Genomic DNA, 15619 nt, shown 5'->3' on the forward strand with positions numbered 1-15619 from the left:
CTTTTAATCATCTGCAAATTTTGTCTCAGTTCACTTTAATTTTGGCACATGCTTTTGAGGCTTCTTAGAGTCCACTGGAATTTGTCTATGTGTTTCAAAGTTTGGCAGTATCAAGAAATGAAGAAGATTAGAGAAGTTACATTTACGAAATTACAATTCTAGTCATATAAGTAACAATTCATTCATTTGCCATTGAAATTTTAGAGATGGCCATGAGTAAACATGAACATAGGAAGATGAGACTTAGAACACAGATACAAAACAGATCCTGAAAAGAATAAAGATAACCTCAAACACTGTCATTGGTACTCCCTTTTTTTGGTAAAAATACCGGAACCATTTTTCCACATGTAACCATTCAGCTTGCACCATTCATCTTGCAGCATAGATACAACACTGTCACATTATGCTCTCCAAATCAATGCTGTTAGTCTAGTTCAACATCACATTTGCTATCTTTCATGAACTGAAGAGTTTGTCTGTGACTTTGCTCACAGAAGGTCACATTTCAAACCCACTCAGTTTTGCATGCATTAAGGACAAGCTGCTAGCAAACGAAATCCTATTTTAACCTCTTACATGAGGGGACAGAATTATGGTTCTTCCACAAAGGGGACGGTTTTGGTTGAGTATAATTTCCAAGGGCTTGAGTTAAAGATGAGACAAATCATCTGATGGTTGGTCTATTTTGTTATTTGTTTTAGTGTGCAAACTAATATTGGCTTAGGCTAATGGTTTGAAAATCTATAATGCATTGTCTGTCTGTGAAATTTTTAATGAGTCAGCCCCAGATCATAGTTCTTGTTTTTGTTCTGTCTTATCAGGAGAGAGATGTAGTCCATGGAGGGAGATGATGACAATAAGCTCTCTAGAACATACCAAGCCGGGTGATTCAGCAGTGTCTCCACACACTGTAATTAAAAGGCAGGCAGACACACATTTTCAATAGTGTGAAGGAAAGTGTTTTCTAATTGCTGGCTTTTTTCCACCTGAAATACACTTGTTTAGCCTATAGTACAACCCATCCCTTCCTACCATTATGTGTCATCAGTGAATCTGAAGGTTTATTCAAACTCTGTACTATACTCCCCCAACCATTTAATACCAGCAAACTTTAAAGTATGTGTTCTCATTTTGCAAAATTATCTCAGGCAGTCTATACAAGCCTTTTCAATATCTTTACTAAAAATTCAGAAAGAATGGACAAATCCATTTGGAATTAGGACTGAGAACATTTAATGATTATACATAAAAATCATGTTACCAGCAGGTCCTATGTGGAGTATATGCATCTATTTACACCTCTCTATGTAGGCGGAGTGGTTTGTTCTCACATATCCTTGCAATGATACATTTACATACAGAGCCTACTCACAGTCCATATCAACTCCGAAGCATTTGGCACCGTGTTGCATTCTATTTAATGTTAACAGTTATGTTAAGAAAGGATATACCAGGAATACAGAACAGCAGTGTAAAAGCATTGCTTTCTTTCAGTTTCTCTCCCTTTCTAGCTTGCTGTCACCATATTATTCTCTGCAAACCAACACTAATTAATATTAAATTCTAAATTTTCTTTCTATAGAGCAAAAGCAAGTCCTTTTTAATTCTTTGCTTTTATTTTGATAATTCCAAATGCTCCAGTTGTTGTTTATTGCTGGTAGATGTCATTACTTCGTGAAGTTTTCTTCATTCACTAGTTTTTGCACAGATGAATATATTTAGCTTTGGTTTTCTTGTAATGTTCCAGAGGCAAACTTTTCATGACCTTTGCTGAGGCAATTATGTTGGTTAAATTAACTGAAGAACCCTTCTACTGCTGCTGATTCAGGGGATCTTGACTTTTCAACCTCTCTTCAGCGAACAACCAGGAAACAGTTTCTAGATTGAGATTTTGACCTGAAATTAAATAAAAAATGGAAGCAATACAAAGAGAAGTATATAATTTTAGTGATTATTTTCCTCAGAAATATAAAATAAACATTCCTTTTAAACAAAGGGATTCTTTCAGCTGTGACTTAAAACATGTAGAATAACTGTATATGGTAAAAAAAAAAGAAAAAAAAGGGTGAAGAGTCACCCAAGGAAGAGGAAAGTTTATTACTGGCATTTTGACCACTATTGAATGTGCATTGATAGCACTGAGGTTTCAACTATAGCCTAGCAGAGGCTCCTCTCCTATTATTTGAATACTTTTTGTTAAAGATTATTTTACTGAGGAATCATGATGGAATTTAACATCTAAAAACCATTATTCCCATTATTAAAAAATTTTCCCCTATGATCAGTGTTGACTGAATAAAGCCTGAGGTTGTAGAGGAGCTTGCACAGAGGAAAATTTTGCTGCAGCTTATTTTGTTCCTAACTAATGAGGGGTAAGAGAGCTCGTCTCTATGATGACTCCACTTAGTGATGTTCAGGTCTAGGCTTTTACTGAAAAAGCCCCAGGCAGTGGAGCTGTAACAGGTAGATTAGGTGAACAAACCTCTCCTAGGTTTCTGATGTCTACTTAGTTTACAATCAGCAATAAATATTAAAGATCATCCTGGCAGGTCACACAAACAGCCTCAGGCCATATCTACAGTGGGGATTTATTCTTTTATCAGTCATTAGTAACTGTCCCATGGAGCTCCTGCACCAACACTGTCCTCAGGCTCAACAGGCAGGGCTGGAGTGTGAACAAGGGTAGCTCACACTGGCTGCAGGCAGAAAGGGCAAATCACTGCTTGTATACAACGAGTGTGTGTGCCTACCACAACTCCCCAAAACAAACAGGGACAGATACCCAAATGGGATTGCTTTTCCTGTTGACATAGATTTACCACTTGGTTTCCAATCTTCCTGGCAATTCCTCTGCACGCGTTTGAAGCACTGAGAGTATCTAATGCTTAAAGCAGGCTTGGTCCTGCTCTTAATGAAATCACTAGAAATGTTGCCACTAACATTGACAGGTGCAGGACTGGGCCTGTAGCACACATGTATCATGTTTCCTGAAATATTAGCTAGACCACGAATTGCAGAATGCCACACAGTGTCCCTGCCAATTCCTGTCCCTTCAGGAGCTGTTTATGTGGAAATCACCTTGGCACTCCTGATCTGCTTTAGCTTACCAGAGGTTAAGGGACTTCACAGACTTTAATTGAATGAAGTCTATAAATAATTATCATTTCCTGCACCTGGAGTTGAAAAGGTGGCTTGGAAAGGATTTTACTTTTGTTTTGAAATTATACTTGCTTTCTTCCTGACTTCTTTAAGAAGACCTCAGTGCAAAAGCTGAAGTTTTCATTGTATTTTTAGATCATGATATTTGACAGCTCTTGGCCTTCTTTTATGTACAGAGCAGAGTCTCCTGACTGTCTCACGGAATGAGCATTAGTTCCCACAATTTAACAGCTAAAAGCTCAATACACCCATTTACTTACTTCCTCCAAACTACTATTGAAATAAAATAGATGTGAACAAGGGCACCAAGAGGTGAAGAAGTAAGAAATTTGCCTGCTATCCTTTCCATTTGCAAAGGCATTTGAAAGCACACCTCCCTTAAACAGTCTTTTCTTCTACCCCATGTGAGCAAATTGGGTGGAGTAAACATGTCTGTGCAGTGATAATACAAAGAGAGCCATGTATCATTTCATCCCGAGGGAAGGAGCATCTGGTGCACCACAGATTTGTTAGGAATTAGGTTGGAAGTCACAGCACTATGTTTTTTAATCTTGTTTGACTTAAAACTGTGTTTTGTAATCAGTGTAATAGAAAGGCAGCACAGAGACTCAGGGATTAGTTATAGAGAAGAAAAACAATAGTACACATAGTGTTTTGATGTGTTTCTATTTGAATTAGAAAGTGGCACTTTAACAGCTCAGAGAGCTGCATACAAACTCTCAGCTTAGCAGTCACACTGTCCAGCACTTGAACTTCTTGCAAAGCACTGTCAAAGTCAGACAGAAACAAACTCTGAGCAATTCAGAAGTGCAATAAAGGATTCAGTGTGTAATAAATCACAAGAAACACAAATCTTAATGACTGGCTACAGCTATCAGTGATGTCAAGCATGTGAGCAGAAAAGAGCATTCAGTAATGAAAATGAAATGTTTAATAGAAGATATTTAATGACAGAGTGCCTGTTCTTTGATTAGAGAGAGAGGAAGGGGATCAGGGCAAACACTACATATGACTTTAGACTTTGCTTTTGTGTGATTTTTCTGAATCCTGGCTTACGAACACAGGCAGAATGATCATGGAGACCTTCTGTCTGTGAAACATAAACTGGGATTTATCACCCTAGAGGAACTGCCACTGTAGAAATGCCTGTTTCAACATTGTTAAAAGCTGAACATATTTGGCAACAGAGTAAAGCATTAGGAATTCTTTAAAACCCATCTTTTGATCCAAAGTTGTATTGTAAATAACACAGCAGCAGCTGCAAAGGATTCTCATTTTCCGCCATGAACTTGGTAGGCAGAGATTTTTCTTTTAAAAGAAACTTGCTGAGCTGATTCCATGAAGCTTATACACATTTGTAAGACCAAATAAAAGCAAAATATATGCTTATTATTTTTATTGTTTTAGTGGATCTGCTCCTACACATATTACACTAGCAAAGTGTATTAGAAGTAATAGAAGTTTTGCAAGAATTTAAGCTACAGAATCAAAGGTAAATGTACACTGAATGGTTCCTTTCTGCTGATAGTCAAGTTACATGCCATCAGAATTCCATGGAAAACCAAAAATGTTTAATTTGGAGTTTAATAAATTAAATTTTAAGCAGTGAATATTGGCCTAAAACCTTCCATCTTCATGCCACAAAATCTCTGAGAAAGCAGGTGGTTTGAAAAAAAGGGCTAATGAGACTACTGCTGGAAATCTGGTTTTGGCTCTATAAGAGAGAAAGATCCCTAAGTTTAACTTAAGCAGAAAACCTAAGACTGTACTTCCTGAGGTATGAGCCAGTGACCGGTTCAGCTGTGGCCAGTTCTGTTTCTATCCATGTTCAGCCACATCCCCTTCTTCAAGTGCTAAGCAACTTAATACCTGGTTCATGACTTAGCCTAAAGAGATATGTGATCTAAACAAAGTCTTTTCTATCTCCCAAAGGATTGTTCTTTCCTTCTAGCAGAGGCAGAGACTTAATTTTCCTTAGTAGCTTAGTCTTCAACTAAGAAAGCATAGTTCCTCTGCTCACAGAAGGAACTGAAATCCACACCATTGCTTATTAGGAAAGGACACTCAACACCCAGCTGCAGACTGTCATAATGTGGGTGCATGGCAGACACCTCTCTCCTCATTACTTTGATGTTCCAGTGGGTCTGTATCCATTAAAGACAATTGAGTAAAGTTGCTTTCTAGTGTGAAGACATGAACTTAGTTCTTATTCAAAAATATGAAATTGTTCTTTGAGCAAGGAGTAAAACCCAGGCTGCTTCCATCTTCTAAGGAACCTGGTCTATAAACCATACACTTGGAAAAACTGACTCCACTGAACATAAGATAATTGTTTTTTCTCACCTAAGCTGACTTCCATTTTTTCTTTTTCAGGGTCTGGAAATGATCAAGTCACTCCATGGTCCATCAGCATCTCTAGGAATTGACCATCTCAGACATTAAACTTGCCACTTCCCCATTCTATAAGCCAACAGTTTTGCTTACAAATCAAATCCTTTTAATGGTCAGGAACATCAAATTGCCTCATAAAGCATGAGGGTTTGGGTGGGATGCCTGCAGGAGCTCTCCTGGCAAGGCTGAGTGCTTCCCATGCCCAGTAATGAAGACAGTCATATACAATAATATGCTGAAACTGTACAGGAAATTGTAATTGCTGCTAAGAAAGTTTTACCCTACTCCTGGCAGCAATTAGAGGTGAAATAGACCCTTTTTATTTCCACATAAATTCAAAGACTTCTTACACAGGAAGAATGCTGGATCTCAGCAGAGAATTGACGCGAACTGTGAATCTAGAGGCATATATAAGGAGGACTTTGATTTTCTTCTTTTATGAGATTCAGGGAACAAAGCAATTAGCAAATATTTTGTATACCTAACACAAAAAATATAGATATCTTATTTTCCCTTAGATCTGTCACAAAAACTTTGTCTTTCTTAAAATTGCTAATATGCACATACCTTAATCTAATTCTGACTTGTGATTTTACCTTGAACTCTTATTAATCAATAAAGACAACTTTCACCTGTTTCATGACTATTTTGTAGCACAGGTACCTTTTTAACTGTATCCCAGTAATATTAGGGATATTTGGGTGGATGGTTTGTTCATTAGTAGAAAAGTATTATATCTCTAAGTTGTTTCAGGTCCAGTCTGAGCATATGGAAACCTGTGTGGATCAAATGGGTGTCTAAAATCTAGATCTCAATGAGCCAGTTCCACGTAACATAAAAATCTTTTTATCAGGAGCTAAGGCTAATCACGGTGCATCACCTGTTGTGGTTACTATCCATGGAGAGAGATGAGGCATATGCTAAGGAAGACTCCTGGATCCAGTCAGAGAAACTAGTATAGTTTTTTCAACAACGTTGTTGACAGACTGCCATTCAAGAGTGTTATATGTAAATGAACAGAGAAGTAAACACAAGGAATATGCTACAATCTACTTATATGTGAGATTCCATAACACCTATCCTTTGACCTTTCTGATTCTCAGATGGAGATCAGAGAAGTCACCCTTCATGCTTCTCTTTCTTTCAAGGCAAATTCAATGAGGTTATGTTAGTTTTCACCTGATGGGGATTTGGCTCACTGAATATGAGACTAATGGGTTCAGAAAAAGCTTCAGCCTTGGCAATGATAGTGAATAGTGTTTCATGTTAGTTATGTATACCTCACACACTTAGCTCTAACTTACTGTAAATAGAACGAAGAGTGCTTTGTTGCTGAATAATTTATTACACATTAAATACGGCCCAAGGCAATAGAGTTTTCAAGTTCTACAAAGGCCTTATATATTTCCTGCTGTTATAATTATGCAAAGGAAGTACTGACAGTCTGAATTATGAAATATAGATTATCTATTCAGCAACAGTTCAAAGATGTATTGTATGTGAGGGTAGTGAGCAAAGATAAGGGATTTCCAACATCACATGTACTCTTACGGAAGGTACAGGATTTATTTAAGTACCTCCTTGCTGCATAGCAAAGTTTTAGAACATGAAGAGACCTTCAGTTACCCCAACAAACAGGCATGGATGACACTACTGACTCATATACCCTTTAAAGCCACATTTTTTTCTCTTTTCTTTGTTTCTTAGTCTCACTTTATCCTTCTTTTCATGTTTAATGAGACATAAAAATACCCCTACTTCACTGAACATCTTTCATCCAAGCAGCTCAAAGAATACCACATTAAGGCTCACAACACCTCTCTGAGGAACCCAGGCAAGAGGTACCCAGAGATTTTTTTCATGTGCTATAGGTGTAGGTGCTATAGGGTAGTAACTCTTCTGAGAAGCAATGTATCTCAAAATTACTCTTAAACAGCATAATACATTGATCTAAAAAGGTGCTGCAAGACAGATCCTTCCTAAGTTAAGAAAAATACTCAGTACTTGTGCTTAAATTAGATGTATAGATTTGTTGAAGCTACATGTTCTTAAAATGGCAGGTGATTAAAAGTTTCATTTCTATACCTCACAGAAGTAAATATTTTAGGAAATCAGGATCAATGGATTATGAAGCACTAGTGAAATCTGAAGAAAATACCAAGCAACATGGATGGGTTTTCAGCTATGGTCAAATTTTAAGGATACTTTGCAATTTTGCAATTACTTCCATCAGAGTTCAAAATGCATTATAAAAGTTATGAAGCACATTAGCTCTGTCTTACAAAAGAGGAAGCTATGCACAAACAGATGATGTGATTTCCAAAGGTTGACAAAAAACTAGCTTGGCACAAATGGGAACACCCTTCTGGCTTTCTGACTGCTACTTATTACACTAATTCCTCTCACATACTTTTTACATAGACTTATGTGCTTTCTTTTGAATCTGGCAAAGATATGCATTGATCTTAACGCTGGAAATTCTGATCTAGGATTTATGCTTTATTTTTTAAAAAATCTTCAGGCAGGGGACAAAGATTTTGAAAATTATAAACATGTAGATTTAAATATATTTTGATTATTCAGGAGTGATTTTTCTCTGGGTGTGTTTATGTTTCTATGCTTTTGAAATGGAAGGCTTTCAGAAAACCCACACCTTTGGTAGGAAGTTTGCTTACTTTTCCAGATCCTCCCAAAACATCTCTTTCCAAATGGAATTATGAAAGTTTCCTATGATATGTTCGAGTGACGTATCATATTACCTGTGGAGATGATGCATCAAAAGATTTCTGTTATTTTAGAGGATAGGAAAAGAAACAGTTTGACAATCAATGACATGCCGACATTCTAATACAAAAGCTACTTGTTCTGAGTGACATTTACTATATGAATATCAGATCAAATGCACTTTGTTCTATATACGTCATATATCTACCCTTAGTCATGGAGTCATGGAACTTCACCCTTGCTACAACACTGTATGAAAGGAAAACAGTCTGAGAAAGCAATTCCAGCTTTTATAATAAGGGTAGGTTGGATTAAGTTTAACTGAATCAGAAGTGCACTGCAGCCACTGGGAGGGGAGAGTGAGAGAAGGCATTCTTGGCACCTGTGAAAAATAGCAAAACAAATGTGGTTTGACTAAATGGAAGACTTAGGGAAGGGGGCTTGATTTGTCCATACAGCATCTCTGCTCTTCCTTGTACTTAAGCATTATTACTGAGTATTTAATTATATTGATCGTGTACAATTTTTTTTTTAAATTTTGCAGAATCGTTGCCTCATTTAGTGGGTGGTACTCAGTAAACAAGGCAGCTGTTCAATATTCCTTTTTATCCACTTCATTCACTGTGTGTGGTCTCATGCCTTATTTAGTTCACACAATCCCAAATCAGCCCTGGGTCTGGAATTATTCACCAAATAGTATGTGATTATGCAATTAAAGACTGTATCAAAACACACAAAAGGGTAGAATTAGGATTGCACACAGCTTAATTTAAGCTAGTTGAATTCCCTACATTTTGTGTCCTTGATTTTTCCACCTTAGTAAACTTCTTTATGTAGTTTTGTTTTTATTTTTGCTAAACTTCTGAGGAAATATCTGCGGTGGACCCTCACAAACCTCAGTTACTAGAAATGCAAAACTGTGGTCTAACTTGTGAATGGTTTGCTATGTGGAGCTAAAAAGTCTTAATTCTCAATGTATCCCCATAAGAGTCTCAGGACTTTCTCTGCGGGGTCATTGTTTGATGCAGCAGCATTGTTATTTCCTACGCCATTCTCCTAGTAGAGCCTTCTGAGAAACAACCTCACCTTTGCTGAAGGAGTTAAAAAGGCTCATTGTAGATCTTACCTAATATAACACTGTGCCTTACACAAGGAAACCCACACGGATCTGGAGAGAGATGACACATCCTGTTCAACAATCCCTGGTCAGATGGGGATACCTCAGTTATGATGGCATCCCTGATCACAAACTATGGCCTATGCTTGCAGATTACCAGGGTCACTCTTTGTTCCTCACTCAGCAAACAAAAGGTACAAGCTGACTCTCTATAATATTAGACATAAAAGACTTATGCTGTCACCTACTTCATTTACACTGTGGTTTTCACTCATTTTTGCCTTATTCCCATGTACAAGGGATCTTACTGTTAGCGTGGTTGTTTTTTTCATGCTGCTTTTTTTTCCCTTCTATTTAATCCAAGTCTAATTATACCCAAGTATGTCTAATTATATCCCCTAATAGTAGGCTAAATAATTTCCAACCATTTTTGGCTTTTACCCTGTTCAAATATTTAAAACCAGGGCCAGAATCTCCTCTCATTTCTACTAGGCTATGTCAGCGAGTAAAATTTAGCTTAGACCAATGGAGCCACAGACTCACAGTAGTGGCAACGTGGTGTGAGAAGAGGGGAGCAGCTCATTCTCCAGAATAGTTCTAGGATACAATCACTTTGGTAATTGAGGCCTAAATGGGTTCAGTTTGGCAATTTTCCATTACCCAAACTTCTGAGGCTTTGTGGGGTCTGGGAGAGAGGAGGTGGAAGGGAGCAGGAGGATTAACTCATCAAAGAGTAAACTGATTATTTTGAATTTTAAGTGAAGAGGCTTTGGTAAACGAATGAACAGAGGGCTCCAAGCCCACACTTAGAAGAACTGATTTGTGGGCACTACAAAGGGCTAACTGTTAATTAATTATTGTCAAATATGTTGTGTGGATTGTTAAACCACAATTATTTTACACAGGGGTCTAGCTGGAAATGCTACCCTTGTCCTTGCTTTATATGACCTGATGCGAGACACAGATGAACATTCATCTAACTTGTGTAAAGTAGCCTGTGTGTTGGCTGCTGCTCACATTTTTTTCCTCTTTATGTTGGCTGTCTTCCTAAATCTATTGCAAAATCCAGCATCCTGCACTTACCACCACTGCCTCCTCTTCCTGCTGTTCCACCTCAAGCTATGAATAAAGAAAGGCCACTGGATTTTCTACCACTTTACATATTTAACAACTATGTAAATTTACTTCAAAACCACCCACCACCCACCCAAGACCAGACCTTGACAGTGGCCCGGAACTATTCCCACAGAAGGAATCCTAAAAAATCACACTGATCAGTATCCAATATCAATTATTCAACACCAAAACTGAAAAGATAAAGTAATACCAAAGGAGCCTTTCTGTTGAATAGGAGCTGAAATCCTTGTTTTGAAATAAACAGAGCCAGAGCAGAATACTGGAAGTTCTTGTTTTCTAACCTTGCAGGGAAGGATTTTCCCATAAATTTATTGGGAAATTACATCTTTGGAACAGGATGTTGAGGAAACAGTCAATAAAAATATTTTTAGCCAACATTAAAAAATTTCTAGATCTATCTTAGGAATCCCTTGGGAGATTTCATAAAGATTGGTCTACATGCACGAATATAAAAGATTTATTGAACAACATAGTATGAAAATGTATGAAAAATACAGTATTTCAACTTTTGTCTTTGACTCAGACTGAAATGCCCAAGAATATACAAATGAATTAGTACATGTGTAAATTTAAATTAATTTTCAAACACAGCTTTTAAAGAACTGTGGACTTTGTATCTTTCCTTTTTAAAGTACTTTTGTAAGAAGGCTTTGTAAGAGGAATATCAAACCCAAGCCAGAGGGTTGGGTCCATTTTGCAAAGCAGTACACCTGGCCCATCCTATTCCCTGATTGTCCCTTCCCAATCAGCCCTTAGTCAGGACCTTAACAAACACAAAAGCGTCGCCATCAGCTGAAATTGACCCTGAAATGGAAAGGTAGGAAACAGGGCACAATATCACAATATGTTTCTTCTGCTCTTCTCCTCTTGGCCTCCATCAATTTCTGGTGTCACCCAGTACTAGCATTGTTTTATATTAATTTGATTGACAAATTCCTTTTTAGTCTCCAAATGAAGGTATGTGGACTGCACTGACCAGAAGGGTGGACATTCAACTGCTGTGAACCACTAACACAGCCAAAACTCACTAAAATTTTCTCTTTCAGCTGCATTTCAAACAAGGGATGTGGAAGAAGGAAGAAATCAATTACTTTACCATTACATTAATAATTATATAAATGTCTCCCACAGAATAGAATCACAGAATCAACCATGTTGGAAAACACCTCCAAGATCATCAAGTCCAAACCTTGATCCAACACTGCTGTGGTTACTACATCATGGCATTAAGTGCCACATCCAATCTCATCTTAAAAACTTCCAGGGATGGTGAATCCACTACTTCCCTGGGCAACTCATTCCAATGTCTGATTACTCTCTCTGTAAAAAAATTTCTCCTAATATCCAACCTAAACATCCCCTGGCAGAGCTTAAGACTATTATATAATTATGTTATATTATTGTGTATTATATTAGTCTTCTTTATAAATACATTTATAAAGTGTTCCTAAATGACAGGAAACTTGGAGTTGACTGTTCTTTCATGGAGAATTCCACAAATAACTTATTTTTTTCAAATTAGTTATTCAAAAGTCACTGTTTTCCAGAGGAATGAAGTTGCAGAGCTTCCATTGGCAAACACTATTTTTTGAAAAGGATTTTTTCTTCATCCTCCTATCCCATATTAATGAAAACAACTCACTTGGAAAATATGGTAGCCCAATGTATTGGGTTTGAGCAGCAAGGTTTTTGTAGGAGTGAGGCTACAGGGGGGACTTCTGTGAGAAGCTGCCAGAAGCTTCTCCTATGTCTAATAAGGTCAGTGCCAGCCAGCTCCAAGACAGACCCACTGCTGTCCAAGGTCAAGCCCATCAGTGATGCTGGTAGCACCTCTGGGATAGCACAGTTAGGAAGAGGAAATAAAACCGACCAGACAAACAGAACAGAGAGGAGTGAAAATATGTGGAAGCAACAACTCTGCAGACCCCAAGATTAGTGTAGGAGGAGGGGCAGGAGGTGCGCCAGGTGCCAGAGAAGAGATTCCCCTGCAGCCTGTGGTGAAGACCATGGTGAGGCAGCTGTTCCCCTGCAGCCCATAGAGGTCCATGGTGTAGCAGATATTCACCTGCAGCTCATGGAGGACCCCATGCTGGAGCAAGAGAAAAGTTCAAGGAGTCCTCCCCCCCCCCGAGGAGGAAGGAGTGGCAGAAATGAGGTGATGAACTGACTGCAATTCTGAGTCCTTGTCCCACGGTGCCTCTGGGGGGAGAAGGAGGGAAAGATCAGGAGTGAAGCTGAAACCTTGAAGAAGGAAGGGGTGGGAAAGAAGGTGTTTTAAGGTTTGATTTCTCATTATCTTTCTCTGATTTCATTGGCAATAAATTAGGCCAATTTACCCAAGTGGGGTCTTTTTGTGCATGAAGATAATTGGTGAGTTATCTCCCTCTGCCCTTACCTTACAACCTGCATTTGTGCTTCTCTGTGCATACTAACTTCCATCCAGCATCATGGAGGTCTTATCTGGGAATTTCAATAGAATTCTATGATTCCCATGCACTACTTAATATGCATCTCACATACACTTTTCAAGTCTGGAGTGATTCTTTGCTTGAAGGTTTGCTCATAGTTCTATGGTAATTCCAAACTCTGCAAAGGATAACACAGATGCTTTACTCTCTGAGTGAAACCTCTGCAGATCTGCAGACTGTTAGTGACAGTTTATCGGCTCCTGATAAAACCAGTAGGTTTATATATGGATCATGATAAATCTTCCAACAATATAATGCAGTGTCCCAAAACTTTGGGCTCTTCAATAACTGTGCATTATTTTATTTTCAAAAAGACTTCTTGTATTCATTCCACTCATAATTTTTACAGTTGGCATGGTAACTGCCTAAAAATGTGCTAGAGGCATTACAGCTCCAAGCTTTTCTTGTAGCCTATGATGCTTAATCAAAAAGTTTGCAATACATCCCAGTACTGTAAGTGGTAAAGCTAAAAATATTGCTCTCTTCAGAGCACAAACAACTGCAACATGCTTTCAGGAAGGAGTTTGTGCTTACAATGAAATGGAAAAACACCAACACTTACCCCTTTATCCACTTCTGCACTCCAGTAGTGTGCAGCAGTCCTGGAAGTCTTGAATGTCTAGTATTGAGTAAATTTTTTCCTTACAGTACTATATTCTTTTAAGATTGAAGTAAGCATGTAGGTTGAAAGAGTTAGCTGTCTTTAATATGTGACAAAGATGCTATTTAAAACCACAGTACTGCAAATGAATACACATGGTGGGATTAGCACAGAAGCGAATAGTAGCACTGTACTCATGGGGATGACTTACAATAGCAGTAACTTCTATGTTCAGCTACAGATTTTGGGTCCAGACCTAATATATCATTCAGGTGGCCAAATATTTTCTTAACAAATGACTGGTATGGTAAATATTCAATATTTATTAGAAGACACAGATGCAAACTTAAAGAAGGAAGATGGAGACTGTGAAACCATCACACCACAATGCAGAAACCTGTAATGCCAACTATGTGCTTACCTGCACATAGCTGTCTTAGATAAATCTGCATCTGTCTAAAGGATGGAACTGGAATTAGAGCTATCATAACAACAAACTGTATGAACATGGAACATTCCTTATTAGAGTGAAATTCCCTGTATTAATAAGATGTACAAAGTGGTTCTAGACTTTGCTTCAACACATAGGGCAAACATCTCCTTGTAGGGGCAAATGACAGCCCTCAGATGGCTTGTTTATACTGTTAATGTGTGTGAGAATGTTGCCTATGGGCAATACACTTCTTTTTGGTACAATGGGTCTGTAAAACCAGGGATCACACAACACTTTCTTTCTAGAAGATTACAATAGTCCAGATCAATGCACCCTGAAATGGCATTTATGCACTCAGCATGAGGACAGATGAACTCTCTGACACTTAAGCAAACATACTCTCCGAAGGTGTGTGTGTGAATTCTAGGGCAGTGTTCCAGCTGTGCAGTCTCTAGCACACAGCAAAAGTGACACAGCTATTTGCAGGGCCTGTTATATCTCCTAAGATGCTGGTCTTCTTGTTCTCACTCCTTTTTCTGAAGATTTTCAAGCAGGGATATTAAGTCTACTCCTGTGTAAGAGGCATGATTAGTAGTGCACTGGTGGTAATGGTGGTGCAACTGATGCTGACTGAAATTGTTGCTTAGATTTTCTGGAAAATCCTATGCTGCAAAGCCTTATCATTTTAATATGTGGCAATGTGAATGCTTTGATGGCAGTTAGAGGTGCTTATAGCTTCTGAGGATCAGGTTTCTCAGTGACTTGTGTAATTTGCATTTGAAAACCTTGCTTTGAAAGGTTTGGCCACAACACTGGATGCTGAACTCTAATGAGAATAGGAAAGGCTTTTTGGCGGTCATGTACAGCTCTAATGGGTGTGTGTGTAAGGTTGTAATTTTTTTTTTCTGGTCTGAAGCGACAAACAATTTAATTGCAATCGAAAAAGGTCATTTTTATGGTCCCAACTTTTTGGATGCAGTTACAATTTCCTTCTCTGTACATCACCAACCTCTTGAAAACCCTTTGATAAGACAAGGGTAGAAGAAACAAGGTCCATCTTCCACAAGCTGAAGTAAAGATACATCCATGAGAATGATGGTCTTGTGGAATAGAAACAGAGACACTTGAGATCTCCAGAGTGTTTAATGAGTTTACTTTTGTTAAGGAAACACTATGTGCTTGTTTGCAAGGGAAACCTTCATTCAAACATATAAAAGGTAATGATTGTACTGGTGTGAGTTCAGTCTGCTCATACAGGCTTGTAGGAATAGGCTCTGAAAAAGCAGCCTATTCAATTTTTTTAAAATCTAAGTTTCTTTCAGGAGAAATTTTAAGGTATTACTGAAACAAGATGGTGACTTCCATGGCAAGAAGAAACAGAGTGATCCTACTTCCCCTGGAGTTTGAGTGAAAACCTAATACTGAATAATTATAGTCTTGGGATGACAATGCTTTCAAATCACTGCCTTTCATTTGCATACACTTAAAATAAACTTAAAGTAAAACAAAACCCCCAGTATCTTCTAAAGGTTAAACTATTATGTTTTGAATACGTTTTCCATTTAAAATATAACTTTATATATAGA

The 15619-nt window shown here is 38.0% G+C and overlaps 1 long non-coding RNA gene across 1 annotated transcript; it reads right to left on the minus strand.

Annotated features, from left to right (window-relative positions):
* Nucleotides 1-1228: 1228 nt before the first annotated feature.
* On the minus strand, nt 1229-13275 carry LOC113946153. Its single transcript, XR_003527319.1, has 3 exons — nt 12927-13275; nt 12597-12730; nt 1229-1899 (listed from the first exon to the last, which is right to left on the minus strand). It is a non-coding gene; the product is annotated as an uncharacterized LOC113946153 (long non-coding RNA).
* Nucleotides 13276-15619: the final 2344 nt, after the last annotated feature.

Source organism: Corapipo altera, unplaced genomic scaffold (genome assembly GCF_003945725.1).
Source record: "Corapipo altera isolate COAL_440 unplaced genomic scaffold, ASM394572v1 46, whole genome shotgun sequence".
Classification (NCBI taxonomy): Eukaryota; Metazoa; Chordata; class Aves; order Passeriformes; family Pipridae; genus Corapipo; species Corapipo altera.